Source organism: Staurois parvus, unplaced genomic scaffold (genome assembly GCF_062004578.1).
Source record: "Staurois parvus isolate SC_StPar_1 unplaced genomic scaffold, SC_StPar_1.0 ptg001032l, whole genome shotgun sequence".
In the NCBI taxonomy this organism is placed as follows: domain Eukaryota; kingdom Metazoa; phylum Chordata; class Amphibia; order Anura; family Ranidae; genus Staurois; species Staurois parvus.
The window spans coordinates 509,593-531,371 of record NW_028318828.1 but is presented as its reverse complement, the minus strand read 5'-3'; the positions used below and the strand labels follow the sequence as shown (position 1 = coordinate 531,371).

General features: G+C 40.6%; 1 long non-coding RNA gene across 1 annotated transcript in view; it reads left to right on the top strand.

The window, feature by feature from the left end:
• LOC149441050 (uncharacterized) overlaps nucleotides 1–13,092 on the top strand; it is a 59,708-nt gene extending 46,616 nt beyond the window's left edge. Inside the window, exon 2 of the long non-coding RNA XR_016307440.1 lies at nucleotides 12,845–13,092. This is a non-coding gene — a long non-coding RNA (uncharacterized LOC149441050). The remainder of the gene's footprint in view (nucleotides 1–12,844) is intronic.
• Nucleotides 13,093–21,779: the final 8,687 nt, after the last annotated feature.

The window sequence follows — 21,779 nt, the reverse complement described above, 5'->3', positions numbered from 1 at the left end:
ATCACGTGATGTGGTAAAAGGCCAATCACAGCGTCCTTTTACCACATGATCAGCGGTGTCCAATGACACGCTGATCACAGGGAAATGCAAGTGCCGGTTCTCGGCTGCACTTTCCTCATGCTGTCAGATCGTGAGGAAAGTACTGCCGAGAACTGGCAGTTGTCAGAGCGAGGATCGGCACCGATCATCAGGGCACTGATGATCAGTGCCCTGACGATCGGTGCCCAGCAGTGCCACCCACAAGTTCCGCCCACCTGTGCCCAGCAGTGCGCCCACTAGCTCCGCCCACCTGTGCCTAGCAGATCACCCACCTGTGCCCAGCAGTGCACCCACCTGTGCCACTCTGCAGTGTCACACACCTGTGCCCAGAAGTGCCACCTACCTGTGCCCAGCAGTGCCACCCACCTGTGCCCACCAGTGCCACCCACCTGTGCCCACCCACCAGTGCCACCCACCAGTGCAGCCCAGCAGTGCTGCCAGTCAGTGCCACCAGTCAGTGCCCAGTGGTTGTGCCAGTCAGTGCCGCCAGTCAGTGCCCAGCAGTGATGCCAGTCAGTGCCGTCTATCAGTACCCATCATCAGTGTCACCTATCAGTGCCGCCTATCCGTGACACCTCATTAGTGCTGCCTATCAGTGCCGCCTATCCGTGCCACCTCATTAGTACTGCCTATCAGTGCCCTTTAGTGCTGCCTATCAGTGCCCATCAGTGCCGTCTATCAGTGCCCATCAGTGCTGCCTCATCAACGCACATCAGTGAAGGAGAAAAATTACCTGTTTGAAAAATTTTATAATAGAAACAAAGAAACTTTTTTTTTTTTTCAAATTTTTTGCACTTTTTTTATTTATAGCGCAAAAAGTAAAGTGCCCAGTGGCAATTAAATACCACCAAAAGAAAGCTCTATTTGTGAGAAAAAAATGATCAAAATTTCATATGGGTACAATGTTGCATGACCGCGCAATTGTCAATCAAAGTGCGGCAGCGCTGAAAGCTGAAAATTGGCCTTGTAAATAAGGGGGTATAAGTGCCTGGTAGGCAAGTGGTTAAAGAGCCCAGTCATTCACCACATTGTCAGTAATAATACCAAAAACAGGAAGGGGAGAAAAAACGGACAATAGGGCCCACCCAAATTATAAATTGCACATAAGGACAAACATTTTAAAATGATAATCTATATTGCTAAAATATTTTATGAAACCAAAATATCTATTTCTAAAAGGTGAAAAATTGTAAGTAGATATAAATGGTGCCACAGAAAAAATATGACTCTCACTAAACCTGTCCCAAAAAGAAAATAAAATAAAAATATTACTTCTATACTCTACCAGCTGCAAAAATCAGCCCTATAACCATAAGGTGTACAAACAATGAAACAAACAATTTGCGCTAGTAAATAAATCACCAAAATATATCAGAAAAGAAAAATGTGAAAAATGTCCCATAAATCATATAAAGTTCCATAAAGTAACTCTTAATTGGTGTAATCAAGAAAAAAGTTTTTTATAAAAACAAAATCCCCCGAAAAAAACTGTCAATCCACCACCAAATAAACTAAACTCACCAGAGCTATATGCTGATAATATTATAAATCAGCATAAAGCGCTTTTTGCTCTGGGAGTGATGGTCAGCAGACTGATGAGACAATACTTGGCTTTTAGGCTCGATATCCAGGGAGCAATACTCTGCAATAGCCACTGTTTGGCTTGAAAATCGATATCCAGGGAGCAATACTCTGCAGTAGGATGTGTCACTAGATAGATCCACTTCTTATAGACACCACCATATCCATAGGATATTAGACCAGCCACTCGGGAAAAGAATAAAAGCTCATGGTATAGTACCGTTTAAAATCATCTCTTTTAATACACACACATTGCACTTACAAAAAACAGTGTCCCAGCCGACACCAGCATCAACAGCATAACAGGTGAAACAAAAACAAACCCAGCCGCCTTGGACATGCGCCGTACCGACCACTGGGAACATAATGACGTCACATCAATCAAGCTCCGCCCTATGCATTTCGTCATCGACGTCCTCACGGAGTGGATAGATTTGAGACGTCTTATCCTCATTATATATGCACTGCACTTTAAACGGCCAGCTGTCATCAATAAGGATTTGAGTGGCAAGCAAGATTCACTGATGACAGATCGCCGTACTTACAACAATAATCAAAGTATCACATTACAGACATCAGAGGGCAAAGAGAATATTAAAAAGAAAATATAAATAATAGTACAAAAAAAACTATACTATAAAAAAGAAAAAAACCTATAATTAGACACCAATCATAGGAACATATATAGAAAATCCGATCACCTGGATTTAAAGGGCCAGTCCCTATATAAAGAAGGACTCTAACTCCCAAAAAATGTATATATATAAAAACTTATCCAAAAAAAATATGTATCAAATTGATCCTTAACGGACCAAACAAAAGAAAAAGAAAAAAGACTCATGGCCAAATGATGTCTTAACAATCATAAATCCAGTTCTTTGAATCCATATGGGCTAAATATTGATATTGACCTCAAATGTTTTCTCAGGAATTTTTTATATATCATGATTTTATTTTGTTTTAGTTTTACACATTGTTTAATATTAAGACATCATTTAGCCATGAGTCTTTTTTCTTTTTCTTTTGTTTGGTCTGTTAAGAATCAATTTGATACATATATTTTTTTGGATAAGTTTTTATATATATACATTTTTTTGGAGTTAGAGTCCTTCCTTATATAGGGACTGGCCCTTTAAATCCGGGTGATCGGATTTTCTATATATGTTCCTATGGTTGGTATCCAATTATAGGGTTTTTTTTTTATATTATAGTTTTTTTTGTACTATTATACAGTCAGGTCCATAAATATTGGGACATCGACACAATTCTAACAATTTTGGCTCTATACACCACCACAATGGATTTGAAATGAAACGAACAAGATGTGTTTTAACTGCAGACTGTCAGCTTTAATTTGCGGGTATTTACATCCAAATCAGGTGAACGGTGTAGGAATTACAACAGTTTGCATATGTGCCTCCCACTTGTTAAGGGACCAAAAGTAATGGGACAGAATAATAATCATAAATCAAACTTTCACTTTTTAATACTTGGTTGCAAATCCTTTGCAGTCAATTACAGCCTGAAGTCTGGAACGCATAGAAATCACCAGACGCTGGGTTTCATCCCTGGTGATGCTCTGCCAGGCCTCTACTGTAACTGTCTTCAGTTCCTGCTTGTTCTTGGGGCATTTTCCCTTCAGTTTTGTCTTCAGCAAGTGAAATGCATGCTCAATCGGATTCAGGTCAGGTGATTGACTTGGCCATTGCATAACATTCCACTTCTTTCCCTTAAAAAACTCTTTGGTTGCTTTTGCAGTATGCTTTGGGTCATTGTCCATCTGCACTGTGAAGCGGCGTCCAATGAGTTGTGAAGCATTTGGCTAAATATGAGCAGATAATATTGCCCGAAACACTTCAGAATTCATCCTGCTGCTTTTGTCAGCAGTCACATCATCAATAAATACAAGAGAACCAGTTCCATTGGCAGCCATACATGCCCACACCATGACACTACCACCACCATTCACTGATGAGGTGGTATGCTTAGGATCATGAGCAGTTCCTTTCCTTCTCCATACTCTTCTCTTCCCATCACTCTGGTACAAGTTGATCTTGGTCTCATCTGTCCATAGGATGTTGTTCCAGAACTGTGAAGGCTTTTTTAGATGTCGTTTGGCAAACTATAATCTGGCCTTCCTGTTTTTGAGGCTCACCAATGGTTTACATCTTGTGGTGAACCCTCTGTATTCACTCTGGTGAAGTCTTCTCTTGATTGTTGACTTTGACACACATACACCTACCTCCCGGAGAGTGTTCTTGATCTGGCCAACTGTTGTGAAGGGTGTATTCTTCACCAGGGAAAGAATTCTTCGGTCATCCACCACAGTTGTTTTCCGTGGTCTTCCGGGTCTTTTGGTGTTGCTGAGCTCACCGGTGCGTTCCTTCTTTTTAAGAATGTTCCAAACAGTTGTTTTAGCCACGCCTAATGTTTTTGCTATCTCTCTGATGGGTTTGTTTTGTTTTTTCAGCCTAATGATGGCTTGCTTCACTGATAGTGACAGCTCTTTGGATCTCATCTTGAGAGTTGACAGCAACAGATTCCAAATGCAAATAGCACACTTGAAATGAACTCTGGACCTTTTATTTGCTCATTGTAATTGGGATAATGAGGAAATAACACACACCTGGCCATGGAACAGCTGATAAGCCAATTGTCCCATTACCTTTGGTCCCTTAATAAGTGGGAGGCACATATGCAAACTGTTGTAATTCCTACACCGTTCACCTGATTTGGATGTAAATATCCTCAAACTAAAGCTGACAGTCTGCAGTTAAAGCACATCTTGTTTGTTTCATTTCAAATCCATTGTGGTGGTGTATAGAGCCAAAAATGTTAGAATTGTGTCGATGTCCCAATATTTATGGACCTGACTGTATATATTTTATTTTTTCCTTTTTAATATTCTCTTTGCCCCCTGATGTCTGTAATGTGATACTTTGATTATTATGGTAAGTACGGCGATCTGTCATCAGTGAATCTTGCTTGCCACTCGATTCCTTATTGCCGACAGCTGGCCGTTAAAAGTGCAGTGCATATATAATGAGGATAAGACGTCTCACATCTATCCGCTCCGTGAGGATGTCGACGAAACATGTAGGGCGGGGCTTGATTGATGTGACGTCATTATGTTCCCAGTGGTCGGTACGGTGCATGTGCAAGGCGGCTGGGTTTGTTTTTGTTTCACCTGTTATGCTGTTGATGCTGGTGTCGGCTGGGACACCGTTTTTTGTAAGTACAATGTGTGTGTGTATTAAAAGAGATGATTTTAAAAGGTACTGCACCATGAGCTTTTATTCTTTTCCCGAGTGGCTGGTCTAATACCCTATGGATATGGTGGTGTCTATAAGAAGTGGATCTATCTAGTGGCAAATCCTACTGCAGAGTATTGCTCCCTGGATATCGATTTTCAAGCCAAACCGTGGCTATTGCAGAGTATTGCTCCCTGGATATCGAGCCTAAAAGCCAAGTATTGTCTCATCAGTCTGCTGACCATCGCTCCCAGAGCAAAAAGCGCTTTATGCTGATTTATAATATTATCAGCATATAGCTCTGGTGAGTTTATTTAGTTTATTTGGTGGTGGATTGACACAGTTTTTTTCAGTGGATTTTGTTTTTATAAAAAACTTTTTTCTTGATTACACCAATTAAGAGTTACTTTATGGGATTTTATATGATTTATGGGACATTTTTTAAATTTTTTTTTTTTCTGATATATTTTGATGATTTATTTACTAGCGCAAATTGTTTCATTAAAAGGTGAAAAAAGCATAAAAGGTAATTCAGTGACCTCACCACTGAGGGACGAGGCCATCTTGTGGGGAAAAATAGGAACTACAGCAGCATTATTACAATACAACAAAGAAAAAGAAATTATTATTATTATTATACAGTATTTATAAAGCGCCAATAGTTCGCTCAGCGCTGTACATTACAAAGGGGGACAGAACATGTGACAGAACAATACCAATACAATGTGATACACGAGGGGTTCGAGGGCCCTGCTCTTTCGAGCTTACAATCTAGGAAATAAACATCAGTGAGCGCTCTTGATAAAAGCGGCTATTGCACTAAAGGTAACCAAGTAAAACTTAAAAAACTGTATAAATCAAGAGTGCAGCGCTAATCAAATGTCTGTATGTCTGACCAAATATGATGTAAAAACTCAGATAAAAATTAGTAGGTAATATATCAAATAACATTAGTAAGGTGATATATCAAATAAAACGTCTGTATAGATGACTAAGAATGATATATAAAACTCAGGTGAATGAGTAACATCAAATAAATAAAATAAGTGAAAGTTCATAAGGTGACAATCCGTGCTTATAATTCCAACTGTAGCGATGCTTTATTGCTTGTGCTTGAAGGTGTAGTAAAATTGCGCACTCACCAAATGCGCATTGGAAATGCGCATGTAAATATACTTTCAGAGGTCCTCTTTAAGGAAGCAAGATATGCCGGGCATAAGGATAACCTCCCTCTGGGTAGCGTGTAGCACAGCAGAAACTCCTGGGTTGTATGGTAATCCACTCAGCCAGAGGTCCCCTTTAAAGGATGGATGGGTATTGTAGCCTGTGTTACAGGGACTCCCTCCTCTGGACACTGGGATGGGCCAAAAGCTCTTATGGTGGGTTCTAGAAATCAGTAGCTCCACAAGGGAGCCAAACAAAAAGTGCCCATAGTAGTATTATAAAGAATTTTTATTCCAAAAAGATAGATAAAAGTAATATGATCAAATATGCAGAGTAAATTCGGACTGACCAAACACTAAGATGGCCGCCGGACCTTCACGAGGCTCCGTCGGCATGACATCACGGCGTATTGGCTCCTCCTTACGTGTTTCGTGCCACACACGTCTTCAGAGGGTATGCCAATACTGCCATGACGAGCGCCATCTGAATATGTAGGGAAGATGGCGCATGTGCACTACCGTCTTAATGGAGGGCGAAATGTGCGCGCGCGCATGTGCCATTTTGCCATAAATTTTCCAAGATACGGATATATAGCAGATCGGTGGATACTCTGAAATACAAACGATCCACAAAGTATCAATTATACTTAAAATTATAATTAAGAGCCGGGAAATAATGAGAAAAGACTGGAGTAATAGCCACACTATTACAGCAGCTAAAAATTACACATGATCAATTATGTTATAAACCCACAGGACTATATTTAAGTGGCATAGCCTGGGGAATTAGAGGATTAAAACCTCATGACATAATTTAGGTAGATATAAGAGATGTAAAAATTGAAAGATTACAGTGGTTAAAAGATCTCATTATAAATTAAGTTAATAAAGCCTGGATCGGATCTAGAAAACGATCAATATAAAAAGGGTGGGCCAAAAAATGACCCAATATATATGTATAAGATCTGAATAAAAATTTAAACACAAAAAATAAAAATAAATAAATCCATGGCAAAAACATAAGCACAAGACCTACATCAGTATAACAAAATTCAAAATTAAAAACCTCATATCTCAAAAAATTCGATAAATGTAAAATAGAATGGAGAAAAATCTAAAATACTTATTATGACCAGTATAAAAGAATTAACATAATAAAAGAAAGTCAGATGTATCCTAAAACATTCAAAAACACATCAATAACAAATAAAATTGTAGAATCAGATAGGGCTGAAAATCCATATAAAGAGACCAAATACCCGTTATAATAAATCGTAAAACCACTATAAAAATTATATATGATGTATATCACCATAAAAATAAAGTTAATAAAATAGTAATATTAATAACAAAATATGGATTGGTATATACATGGGTTTAACTATTGTCGATAAAACAATTAACATCAACCTCTATATTATGTCCGGCAGGGTATAAGGTGCCTATTTCGAAAATCCATTTAGTTTCGAACTGTGAGACAGTCCTTCTCTTGTGTGTGCCCCTCCATTGTGGTGCTACAATATCTACAGTTGCAAGAAAAAGTATGTGAACCCCTTGGGATTACGTGGAGTTTTGCATGAATTGGGCATAAAATGTGCTCTGAACTTCATCTAAGTCACAACAATAGAAGAACACAGTCTGCTGAACATAATACTACACAAACATTAGATGTTGCCATGGTTTAATTGCACATAACATGTAAACATTCACAGTGCAGGGAGGAAAAAGTATGTGAACCTTTGGACTTAATAACTGGTTGACCCTCCTTTGGCAGCAATAACCTCAACCAAACGTTTCCTGTAGTTGCAGATCAGACCCGCACAACGATCTGGAGTAATTTTGGACCACTCCTCTTCACAAAACTGTTTCAGTGTAGCAATATTCTTGGTGTGAATCGCTCTCTTAAGGTCATGCCACAGCATTTCAATGGGGTTGAGGTCAGGACTCTGACTGGGCCACTCCAGAAGGCGTACTCTGTGCTGTTGCAGCCATTGTTTTGTTGAATTACTTGTATGCTTTGGGTCATTGTCCTGTTGCATCACCCATCCTCTGCGGAGCTTCAGTTGGCGGACAGATGTTCATACGTTTTCCTGCAAAATGTCTTGATAAACTCTGGAATTAATTTTCCCATCAATGACAACAATCCGTCCAGGCCCTGAGGCAGCAAAGCAGCCCCAAACCATAATGCTCCCTCCGCCATGTTTTACAGTGGGGATGAGGTTTTGATGTTGGTGTGCTGTGCCTTTTTTTCTCCACACATAGTGTTGTGTGTTCTTCCCAAACAACTTAATCTTGGTTTCATCTGTCCACAGTATATTTTGCCAGTAGTGCTGTGGAACATCAAGGTGCTCTTTTGCAAACTTCAAACGTGTTGCAATATTCTTTTTGGACAGCAATGGCTTCCTCCGTGGTGTCCTCCCATGTACTCTATTCTTGTTTAATGTTTTCCTTATTGTAGATGTGTCAACAAAAATGTTAGCATGTGCCATAGATTTCTGTAGGTCTTTAGCTGACACTCTGGGATTCTTCTTTACCTCATGCAGCATTCTGCGCTGTGCTCTTGCAGTCATTTTTACAGGACGACCTCGCCTAGGGAGAGTAGCAACAGTGCTAAACTTTCTCCATTTGTAGACAGTCTGTCTTACCATGGACACATGAACATCAAGGTTTTTGGAGATACTTTTGTAACCCTTTCCAGCTTCATGCAAGTCAACAATTCTTGATCGTAGGTCTTCTGAGAGCTCTTTTCTGCGAGGCATGGTTCACATCACACAGTGCTTCTTGAAACCAGTAAACCCAAAACAGGTGTGTGTTTTTTAAGGGCAGGACAGCTGTCAGCAACACATCCAATATCATCACACTGATTGGAGTCAAGGTTGGCTCACTCCTGGCTCCAATTAGCTCTGGGAGAAGTCATTAAGCTAGGGCCTCACATACTTTTTCCTCCCTGCACTGTGAATGTTTACATGTTATGTGCAATTAAACCATGGCAACATCTAATGTTTGTGTAGTATTATGTTCAGCAGACTGTGTTCTTCTATTGTTGTGACTTAGATGACGTTCGGAGCACATTTTATGTCCAATTCATGCAAAACTTCACGTAACCCCAAGGGGTTCACATACTTTTTCTTGCAACTGTATTCTCACAAACTTAAGAGTGGAGGGGTCTTTGTTATGGAAAAGTTTATAATGCTTAGATTGAATGTTCTTTAAAACCCCTTTTGATGTTATATACATGTTTGCGAAGTCTGTCTCTTAATCTTCTAGTTTTGCATCCTATATATTGCTTGTGGCAAGGACATTCAAGCACATATACCACATAGCGACTATTGCATGAAATGAATTTGTCAATATTGTAAGATCTGCCTGTATTTTGGGATGTAAAGGATATAATTCTCGGTTTTATGGTGTTATTGCACTGACAAATAACACACTTGTTGCATGGATGAAAACCTTGTATATCAGAAAATAGTGAAATGCTTTCAGGCGGATCGACCATATTAGGTGCTATTTGATTCGGCAGGGCAGTTGCCTTACGAAATATAATTTCAGGCTTATCCGGTAGAATTTGGGATAAAACTGGGTCTGTTTTAAGGATACCCCAGTTTTTATTAATAATTTTATTGATAGTCCTATGTTGTACGGAAAAAGTGGTGTCAAAGGGGCATACTCGGGTTTGTCCATGCTTGTCATTATTTTTAAGCATGTCATCCCTATTCATATTAGCCTCCATATTCAAAGTGCTATTCAAGGTGGTTTCGTTATAACCTTTTTCCAAAAATCTATGTTTATGGATCAGGGCCTGTGAATGGTATGTGTTTAAATCAGTACAGTTCCTCCTGATCCTCATAAACTGCCCTTTAGGGATATTAGCCAACCATGATGGGTGGTGGCAACTATCTACTGGTATATAGCTATTGCGATCTGTTTTTGAAATATGATTTGATGACAATCCCACTATGGTTAATAAGGGTTAAATCCAAAAAGTTTATCTCTTGTGTACTGTAAGAATATGTGAGGTTAATATTAAGATCGTGGTTGTTTAATGTGCCAAAAAAAGTTAATCAACGCTTGTTCCTCACCGTCCCAAAGGAGGAAAATATTGTCTATATATCTTTTATATAGGACTAGTTCAGGTCATTCTCTTGCGTAGATCAAGTCCTCCTCCCAGCGTGCCTTAAAGAGGTTGGCAAGGCTGGGGGCGAACTTTGCTCCCATGGCTACTCCTTTGGTTTGTAAATAATATTGTTTGTTGAACCAAAAGTAATTTCTGTCCAAAGCGAATTGTAATAGGTCCAATATAAAGTTTCTCTGTGATGATGGTAGGGAACTACTACTAGTAAGGTAAAAATCTGGTGCTTGCATTCCATCTGTATGGTCAATATTACTATATAGCGATGCTACATCTGCCATGACCAGGAATGTAGTGGGAGTTATAGAAATGTCCTTAATTTCGATTAATACCTGTTTGGTATCTCGCAAGTATGCTGATGTCTGTGATACCAATGGCTGTAAAAAAATGATCAATATATTCCCTGACCTTCGAACAGAGTGACCCTATTCAGCTGACGATCGGTCGTCCTGGGGGTTTGACCGGATCCTTATGTATTTTAGGTAGAATGTATAGGCCTGGAAGCCTGGGTGATGTGGGACATAAAAATGCTTTCTCTTTTTTACTAATGACTTTATTTTCATAGCTGTTCTTGCTAATGGTTTTTAATGAACGTTTAAAATCTGGAAGGGGATCTTTGAGTAATGGGGAATAGGTGGTAGTGTTACTGAGTATATTATATACCTCTGTCATCAGAATGGATCGAACTACAGTTGCAAGAAAGTATGTGAACCCCTTGGGATTACGTGGAGTTTTGCATGAATTGGGCATAAAATGTGCTCTGAACATCATCTAAGTCACAACAATAGAAGAACAGAGTCTGCTGAACATAATACTACACAAACATTAGATGTTGCCATGGTTTAATTGCACATAACAAGTAAACATTCACAGTGCAGGGAGGAAAAAGTATGTGAGGCCCTAGCTTAATGACTTCTCCCAGAGCTAATTGGAGCCAGGAGTGAGCCAACCTTGACTCCAATCAGTGTGATGATATTGGATGTGTTGCTGACAGCTGTCCTTCCCTTAAAAAACACACACCTGTTTTGGGTTTACTGGTTTTAAGAAGCACTGTCTGATGTGAACCATGCCTCGCAGAAAAGAGCTCTCAGAAGACCTACGATCAAGAATTGTTGACTTGCATGAAGCTGGAAAAGGTTACAAAAGTATCTCCAAAAGCCTTGATGTTCATGTGTCCACGGTAAGACAGACTGTCTACAAATGGAGAAAGTTTAGCACTGTTGCTACTCTCCCTAGGCGTGATCGTCCTGTAAAAATGACTGCAAGGGCACAGCACAGAATGCTGCATGAGGTAAAGAAGAATCCCAGAGTGTCAGCTAAAGACCTACAGAAATCTCTGGCACATGCTAACATTTTTGTTGACACATCTACAATAAGGAAAACATTAAACAAGAATGGAGTACATGGGAGGACACCACGGAGGAAGCCATTGCTGTCCAAAAAGAATATTGCAGCATGTTTGAAGTTTGCAAAAGAGCACCTTGATGTTCCACAGCACTACTGGCAAAATATACTGTGGACAGATGAAACCAAGATTGAGTTGTTTAGGAAGAACACACAACACTATGTGTGGAGAAAAAAAGGCACAGCACACCAACATCAAAACCTCATCCCCACTGTAAAACATGGCGGAGGGAGCATCATGGTTTGGGGCTGCTTTGCTGCCTCAGGGCCTGGACGGATTGTTGTCATTGATAGGAAAATGAATTCCAGAGTTTATCAAGACATTTTGCAGGAAAACGTACAACCATCTGTCCGCCAACTGAAGCTCCGCAGAGGATGGGTGATGCAACAGGACAATGATCCAAAGCATACAAGTAATTCAACAAAACAATGGCTGCAACAGCACAGAATACGCCTTCTGGAGTGGCCCAGTCAGAGTCCTGACCTCAACCCGATTGAAATGCTGTGGCATGACCTTAAGAGAGCAATTCACACCAGACATCCCAAGAATATTGCTACACTGAAACAGTTTTGTGAAGAAGAGTGGTCCAAAATTACTCCAGATCGTTGTGCAGGTCTGATCTGCAACTACAGGAAATGTTTGGTTGAGGTTATTGCTGCCAAAGGAGGGTCAACCAGTTATTAAGTCCAAAGGTTCACATACTTTTTCCTCCCTGCACTGTGAATGTTTACATGTTATGTGCAATTAAACCATGGCAACATCTAATGTTTGTGTAGTATTATGTTCAGCAGACTGTGTTCTATTGTTGTGACTTAGATGACATTCAGAGCACATTTTATACCCAATTCATGCAAAACTCCACGTAATCCCAAGGGGTTCACATACTTTTTCTTGCAACTGTATAATGGTCCTTATAACCATACTCAACAAGGGAGACCAGCACCCAAAAATAGAAACCATTTTCAACATACCTCACAATACGCTTCACCTCGCAACAATAGAGGGACACCATACCAATTTTATAACAGATACCAATGGAGAGGTTCGCAAGCCAGACCTCACTTTCAAGGCCCGAGTGCCCCCCCATCAACACCTGGAATGATCAATCAATATCAATATAATGGAAAAGACACTCAGGCCCGCTTTTTATCCAGTAGGTTGAGTTCCTGCTGGGTAAGCACTATTAGTCAAATTAAAAATACCCTTTCCGACTACATTCTTCTCTTTTTTATTGTGTCCATTAATTCTCTTTCCTCCCTTTGTTCCCCTATAGTGTCGCTTCGTTTGAAGATTCTTCCCTCGCCTAAAACACGGGCTTGAGTGTCTTTAGCCACACCCCTGATGACATCAATTGGATGACAAAACGTGTCGGGTGGAGCTTCGGCGTGTGACGTCATCATGTTTTTTGGAGGGACGGTGGCCATTTTCCTGGTTGGAAACTTGATTCAAATGCTGGTAACCATCCAAACAATGTCCGAGTAACTTGTAATTAAACAGGGTGATTTTATTGCTTAATTACTACACTATGAGTGGCCTTTTTCTTTTATTCTATATCTATATATTGGATGGGAGTCTTCTTTTAGGACTGATTTCAAATCTTTAAAAGGGAAGATTGATATCCACCTGGATGAAGATTGCTGGTTCCATGATCTACATTTTCATCTCCCATTTGAGTTGCCTATATTGACCGGTGTGTTTCGGTCAGAATTTCTGGTAAGAGGCTGAACCATTCGGGTGTCCTGGTGATGGTGGGTCGTGGGAATATTTTTAGGACTTTTTTTAACTGGAACTTTTTTTGATTTATTGGACTTTATGTTTTTTGATTAGCGCTGCAATTTTATTTATTTAACATTATGTTTATTGCCTGATGTGCGAGCTGCTTTTCTATGTTACTTTTTTAGATTAGTTTATTTACCTGAGCGCAGGTTATTTGTACTTGATTTTATTGGAAATTTTTTGGCTTCTTGTACTTGCTGCTGGGTTTTCTGTCATTATGGACATTTTTGAATATAGAACCTCACATACTCTTGATGTAGGCAGTATTTTTGATAATGTGGCTGCACCTAATGGAGATATAGGGGGCATATTCATGAGGTTAAAGAGAGAATATATCCACATTTTTTTCCAATTTTGATATTTCATGCCTAATCTGACTGCCTCTCCAATTGGCGACAAATTTGTCTATATCCTAGTAGAATGTGCCTTCCAGATTTTTGTCGTGATGTAATGCATAATGTTTTGAAAGGCTATGATGGAGAAATCCCCTGCGGATATTCCTAATATGTTCATCTAATCGTGTGCGCAACATGCATACTGTCCTACACACATATTGCAACCCGCAAGGGTACGTATAAGATATACCACATTTTTTGTGGAACATGTGATAAATTGACCTATGTCATAAGACCTAGAGGTACAGGTTGACTCAAATCTAGTGATCCTTCTAGACCTATTGACATTAAGGTAACATGTCCCACATTTTCTACAGGGATAATACCCCTGCATGTTCTGGGAAAATAAAGGTTTAACTGGAGGATCTAAAACATTGGGAGCTATACTTATCCTTAGTGGTGGAACACCTCTAAAAATAACCGCTGGATGTTCAGGTAAAAAAGGACCTAAAATGCAGCCATTTTTAAGTATTCCCCAATGTCTACCTAAAATATTTTTACTGCATAATGTTGAGTTGAATACTGAGTAAAAAAAGCACAATCAAAAGAGGAATTAACCACCCATAAATCTTTATTCTTTAACATTTCCACCCTACGAATAGCTAATACTTTGGAAAAGGCCTCTTCCAAAGCTTCAGGAGAGTAACCCCTATCCAAAAAATGTGCTTTCAGTGTACTAGCCTCACGTAAAAAGTCATCATCATGTGTGCAATTTATCAAGGCGATAAAATTGACACTTAGGAATCGACCTCAACCACATGGGATGATGACAACTCGCAATGACAATAAATCCATTGCGGTCCGTTTCTTTAAAGTACGTAGAGGTCACCAACCTATTATCCAGATCTTTAATATTAACATCCAAAAAATGGATCTCAACACTACTGGCTTCATGTTGTAAACTAATGCCCCTATAGTTGGAATTAAAAAATTGCATATATTCATCAAGGGAATCGACATTCCCTTCCCATAGGAGGATCCCCTCGAGTCGCGGCGGTGCTAGTGCACAGGCGCGGGAGCATGCGGCCACACATGCATGGGAGCGCGGAAGGCTCGTGCATGCGCAGTAACGCACACGTCACGTCTGGCGGGCTCTTTAAACCTGCTTCAGATGGAAATCATTGCCTTCTGGTCTAAATACGATCCTGCACACATTTCCTGATTCTGATCCTGATACCTGCATTCTGTATACCCGCCTAAGAAAGAACTCCGCCTGCACTGACCCCGGCTATCCCTGACCATTCTCCTGCCTGCTTCTCTTATACTTATCTGCCCGCTTGTTACCGGCCTGCCTGACTCTGTTTTATTACTCTGCCTGCACCTGCACCTGACCTGCATCTTGTCAGCTACCATATCCACCCACCGCTGTACCCACGGCTAGGCATCTGGCCTACATCCACACCACCGTCATACCCGTCAGCCACCGCATCCACGCACTGGTGCTCGGTCCCAAGACCCGCACCCTGACTGCCGCTACACCTGCTTGCTGCTGCACCTACGTCCCTGCACCTGCACCTGGCTTGTGTCCGGACCTCCTGGGTCCCCAGCTACCTGCTGACAGCTGCAAGGCCTACACGGCACTCCTGGCTCTGTGCCCCTGTTCCCACTTTCAGGGGTTCCAAGCGGGAGCTGCAAGAAGACGCCCTCTCTCCACTTCAGGCTCCCCAACCAGGTACGTGACAATATCCACAGGGGATTTCCCAATCATAGCCTTTCAAAACATTATGCATTACATCACAACAAAAATCCGGAAGGCACATTCTTCTTGGCTATTGACAAATTTCTTCAATAAATATTTTAAACGATAATGCACTAGGTCGGTGCACCCTTTTTCTGTTTCCCCATTTGTATTATCCCCTGCCTGTCATGCCAAGACAAATCCCACTTGATTGTTATGAATAATTCTAGGAAGCAAAGGAGCCAAACGATTTGCTAAGATTTTCATAAAAATGTTATAATCCATGTTTAATAATGTTATGGGCCTATAATTAGCTGGGATCATTAGATTTTTCCCTGGTTTGAGAATGACTGTGATATGTGAGTGTTGAAATTGTGAATGGGGAATTTCACCATTTAACAAAGAGGAGTAAAATTCCAATAAGGCAGGACTGACATCTGCAATAAATTGTTTATAATATGTGTAAGAGAATCCGTCTGGTCCCGGTGCTTTGTGTGTCCGTAGCTCCTTAACAGCTGCACGTAATTCCTCCATAGTGATGGGTGCATTTAGGACTAGCCTATCTTCCCTTTTCAATTTGGGGAGCTGAAGAGTTGAAAAGAAAGTGTCAAAGGAATTCTTATGAAAAGGGGGATGTAAGTCCGGAGCTAAGCAGTTATAAAGTTTCCGATAAAAATCTCCAAACACTTGAGCTATTTGTTGTGGGCAGAAAGTAGGGGTACCATCTGCGTTAAATAGGGATTCGAGTGAGCTTTCAGCTTATTAACTAACATCCTATGAGGTTTATTAGTGTAGTGGTAAAACTTCTGTTTCATCCAAAGCAGTTGCTGTGCGACAGAACTCGCCTCAAGTGTCTTAAGTTGACCCTTAAGTTGTATCACTAATTGAAGCTTAAATACAGAGGGCGCGTCTATAAGCTTTTTTTCGTGTGGGCTAATTGGTTCATAAGATCAGCTTTCTGGTGGAGCCTAGATTTCTTAAGACATGAACCTTCCATTATAAAGCGACCTCTAACACGCTTTGTGGGCTTCCCACAATGTTGAGGAGGCTGACACAGAACCTGTATTAGGTTAAAAAAATTCAAGCAGTGCTTTCGAAATGGAAGAGTTAACATCTGCATTTTGTAAGAGTGTAACGTTTAAACGCCAGTGGCAGGTGCGAGAGTGTGGTCAATCTAGAAACAGATCTAAGGCCAAAAAAGAGTGATCTGACCAGGAGCTGGGAACTATATCATAACTGACCGTCTGTTTAAGTATAATCTAATCTGGTGTAAATATGGTGTACGGGAAAAAAGAACGTACAGTTGCAAGAAAAAGTATGTGAATCCCTTGGGATTACGTGGAGTTTTGCATGAATTTGGCATAAAAAGTGCTCTGAACGTCATCTAAGTCACAACAATAGAAGAACACAGTCTGCTGAACATAATACTACACAAACATTGGATGTTACCATGGTTTAATTGCACATAATATGTAAACATTCACAGTGCAGGAAGGAAAAATATGTGAGGCCCTAGCTTAATGACTTCTCCCAGAGCTAATTGGAGCCAGGAGTGAGCCAACCTTGACTCCAATCAGTGTGATGATATTGGATGTGTTGCTGACAGCTGTCCTGCCCTCAAAAAACACACACCTGTTTTGGGTTTACTGGTTTTAAGAAGCACTGTCTGATGTGAACCATGCCTCGCAGAAAAGAGCTCTCAGAAGACCTACGATCAAGAATTGTTGACTTGCATGAAGCTGGAAAAGGTTACAAAAGTATCTCCAAAAGCCTTGATGTTCATGTGTCCACGGTAAGACAGACTGTCTACAAATGGAGAAAGTTTAGCACTGTTGCTACTCTTCCTAGGTGTGATCGTCCTGTAAAAATGACTGCAAGAGCACAGCGCAGAATGCTGCATGAGGTAAAGAAGAATCCCAGAGTGTCAGCTAAAGACCTACAGAAATCTCTGGCACATGGTAACATTTTTGTTGACACATCTACAATAAGGAAAACATTAAACAAGAATGGAGTACATGGGAGGACACCACGGAGGAAGCCATTGCTTTCCAAAAAGAATATTGCAGCACGTTTGAAGTTTGCAACAGAGCACCTGGATGTTCCACAGCACTACTAGCAAAATATACTGTGGACAGATGAAACCAAGATTGAGTTGTTTGGGAAGAACACACAAACACTATGTGTGGAGAAAAAAGGCACAGCACACCAACATCAAAACCTCATCCCCACTGTAAAACATGGCGCAGGGAGCATCATGGTTTGGGGCTGCTTTGCTGCCTCAGGGCCTGGACGGATTGTTGTCATTGATGGGAAAATGAATTCCAGAGTTTATCAAGACATTTTGCAGGAAAACGTACGACCATCTGTCCACCAACTGAAGAGGATGGGTGATGCAACAGGGCAATGATCCAAAGCATACAAGTAATTCAACAAAACAATGGCTGCAACAGCACAGAATACGCCTTCTGGAGTGGCCCAGTCAGAGTCCTGACCTCAACCCGATTGAAATGCCATGGCATGACCTTAAGAGAGCGATTTGCACCAGACATCCCAAGAATATTGCTACACTGAAACAGTTTTGTGAAGAGGAGTGGTCCAAAATTACTCTAGATCGTTGTGCAGGTCTGATCTGCAACTACAGGAAACGTTTGGTTGAGGTTATTGCTGCCAAAGGAGGGTCAACCAGATATTAAGTCCAAAGGTTCACATACTTTTTCCTCCCTGCACTGTGAATGTTTACATGTTATGTGCAATTAAACCATGGCAACATCTAATGTTTGTGTAGTATTATGTTCAGCAGACTGTGTTCTTCTATTGTTGTGACTTAGATGACGTTCAGAGCACATTTTATACCCAATTCATGCAAAACTCCATGTAATCCCAAGGGGTTCACATACTTTTTCTTGCAACTGTGAACTGTCTGGCACCCGGATGTTGTATTCTTCAGATATCGAAAACAGCCTATATCCCCTTATCCATTGACAGAAGGAAGCAGACTGTTTCAAAAATGGAACTTATATATATACTTGTGAGCTACTATGATGAGAGTCTAAGATATTCCAATTGATTGTCTATATAAAGTGACAAACAAAATGTAATACACCTGTGGTTCGCTGGCACTCACACCAACTCATGAAACAGTGTTCTGTGACTAAAAAATAAATATACTAATAGTGCCGCGCTCCTATATGAATTATCTATAATAATTTATGTTATGATTTCCAAATCAATTGATAAACAAAATAAATAAATGAAAATTAAACAATAAAATATAACATATAAAATATAATATATGATGCAGGAATTGATCATCTATTGCCTATAACATCATATAAAAATAATAAAACATGACTGTGCTTGTGATCATTTGTGAAATCTAATGGTGAGCAAAAATCAATAAATATATGCACATAAAAGTCCTCTTCCAATGTAAATTGCAATTGTGAAATACTACTCCCACAATTGATTACGTTTGCAGTAAGTAGAAAAAATGTGTCAGCATGGCCTGCAGTCTCTGCTATACTCGCCGGGCTCTGCCGTCACGAAGTTGTCTCGGATAAGCACGGCGAGTATAGCAGAGACTGCAGGCCATGCTGACATTGTTTTTCTACTTACTGCAAACGTAATCAATGTGAGTGGTATATCCAGCAGTAATAAATACATCTTTTAAAAAGCATAAGGCACCATGGTTTCTTTTTCTCTTATGTTATCCATCCGTGATACACTGGAGAGAGATTGATACAGGAGGAAGGAGACCGATGGAGGGGAAAAAGGGAGATATCTATCCATCCATCCATTCCTGACAAGCATCAGTTACATTCACAGCAGAGACCCCAGGTGGATTAAGATCCAATTACAACCATCTATTTGCCATTCGGAAAACCCCACACAGGAGGATTATTTCATTAGTCCTGTAAGGACAAAAAGCCAGTTTTGCCTATTTAGTTAGGCAAAACTTAAGGTGAGCGCATATTAAGACCACACTGCACTTGGATTGTGGGAGTAGTATTTCACCATTGCAATTTACATTGGAAGAGGACTTTTATGTGCATATATTTATTGATTTTTGCTCACCATTAGATTTCACAAATGATCACAAGCACAGTCATGTTTTATCATTTTTATATGATGTTATAGGCAATAGATGATCAATTCCTGCATCATATATTATATTTTATATGTTATATTTTATTGTTTTATTTTCATTTATATATTTTGTTTATCAATTGATTTGGAAATCATAACATAAATTATTATAGATAATTCATATAGGAGCGCGGCACTATTAGTATATTTATTTTTTAGAGTGTTTCAAAACATGTGTTGAAGGCAGTTGGCTCCGGAGGGATCTTCTATCGTGCGTAGCTGACATAGATGAATTGAAGTTCCCGCAAATGATCGTGAAAGGGTGTGATGAAACTAAAAGTGGAGAAATGGTTTCCGTAAAGAATACCGATTGATTAGTGTTTGGAGCATACACATTAAGGATTGTAAGGTAAGTATCACCATATTGACATTGGAGCAATATATATCTACCTTGGGAGTCTAATAACAAAGAAACCACTCGATTTGGGCAGCCTTTTTTAATAAGAATAGCAACACCTGCTTTACCTGTGCTGTCTAGAGCAGAGTATGCTATAGGAAAATATCTGAGGGCAAAGTTAAACGAGCTTCCCTTTTTGAAATGTGTTTCCTGGATAAAGATAACATCAGCCTTGGATTGGCGGAATTCCCTAAGAGCTATCGACCTCTTTCTCACTGAATTTAAACCTTTAACATTGTAAGAGTATAATTGTAAAGATATGTTGGTGTGGTCTGAGTATTAAGCAAATGTATGCAGGGTGTTATGACAAATAAACCATGCTGTTCAAACAGAAAATAACACAAAAAACATTGGCCAAGGAAGACGCTTCCAGTGCGTCGTAGCATAACTAACAAGCATAGAAAAAACAAATTGAAAAAGACTTGTAAGTATAGTATAGGGCTAAAACATGGACAACAGCCTAGGCCACACAGGCATCTACAGCCATAGCTGTAGATGGGTGGGGACGACATAGGGAGGGCGAAGGTCAGGCGGTGACTTCACCTCTGTCCTCTAAAATAATCAGCAATTAACAGGATATTATGTGAAAAAGATCTCGATGGGCCGTCAGATTTATCCATGAGGGAATATTCGAATTGTCGGGCAGAACGTGTCAATAGATGTTAAGTCTTAGGTGGTTTCAGGTATGTTGCATGACATCATCAGGTGACAGAAGACAACCGAGGTGCAGGAGACCTTTGAGGAATCGGCAGGCGTGGAACAAGTTCTTGGATCTTGCTGGTGTCCACAACTTGTTTGGGGTAGTGGCTGATCTTGGCTTAGGTAAAGGTAATGCTAGGGCTTCATCCAGGAGAGGAGGTAGGCCTAAATTATGTAAAAATGCCTCTCCTTCTTGAAGATCTCTAATTGTGTGTTGAGTACCATCTTTGGTTATCGTCAATCTGAACGGAAAGCCCCATTTGTATATAATACAGTGCTTCTGTAGGTGGAGAGTAAGTGGACGAAGTATACGCCTTTTTAGAAAATGTGACAGGGGACAGATCACTGTAGATTTGGATTTTTTCCCCTCTGAAATCAACGGAAGCAGCATTACGTGTGGAATTTAACAGAGACTCTGTCACTTACCTGATTGGAAACTGAAATGACGAGGTCAGCCTCACTTGTGTCACTAGCCCTGACCCCACTGGAAGTGGAACAGAGGGTGTCTAGGGACCAGGGGGACAAGAGTGCCAGCAGATGTTGTTTGCAGCACTTGCAGCTGGAGTCCTTAAAAGACTGATGAACCACCGATTCGGGAGCAGTAGCGATATGCAGAGCTGGTATGGTAGACCGCCAGGTGTGCACCAGAGCAAGGCAGGAAGCTGGGATGGGAGACAGGAGCAATGTCGTAGGAATAGCCGGGGTCATCAACGGGCGGACAGCGAGGTACCAAATCATAAGCAAGCCAAAGTCAGGAGCAGAGCTGAGGTCAGGAACGAGTATCAAGCAGGATAGTAATCAAGAGTCAGGTCAGGAACAAGCCGGGTCAGCAACAAGGAAATCACACAGGAACGAGCAGGAAATGGGGAACAGCTGAAGACCAGTCAGCACTCAGCACAGGCAGAGGCACCTTTTAAATAGTCGATCTGGCGCCAATCTTCACCGTGCATGTGTGTGATTGCGCATTTCTGTGCGCATGCGCACGTCTATTCGCCAGCCGTCTCACGGGAATTCCCTTATATTGACCCCCCTTAGGGGCAGCCTCCGGATGCTTACTAAAGCTTGTTTTTCAGGATGAAGATAAGCTTGCACTAACCGTGGAGCATGGACATTGGCG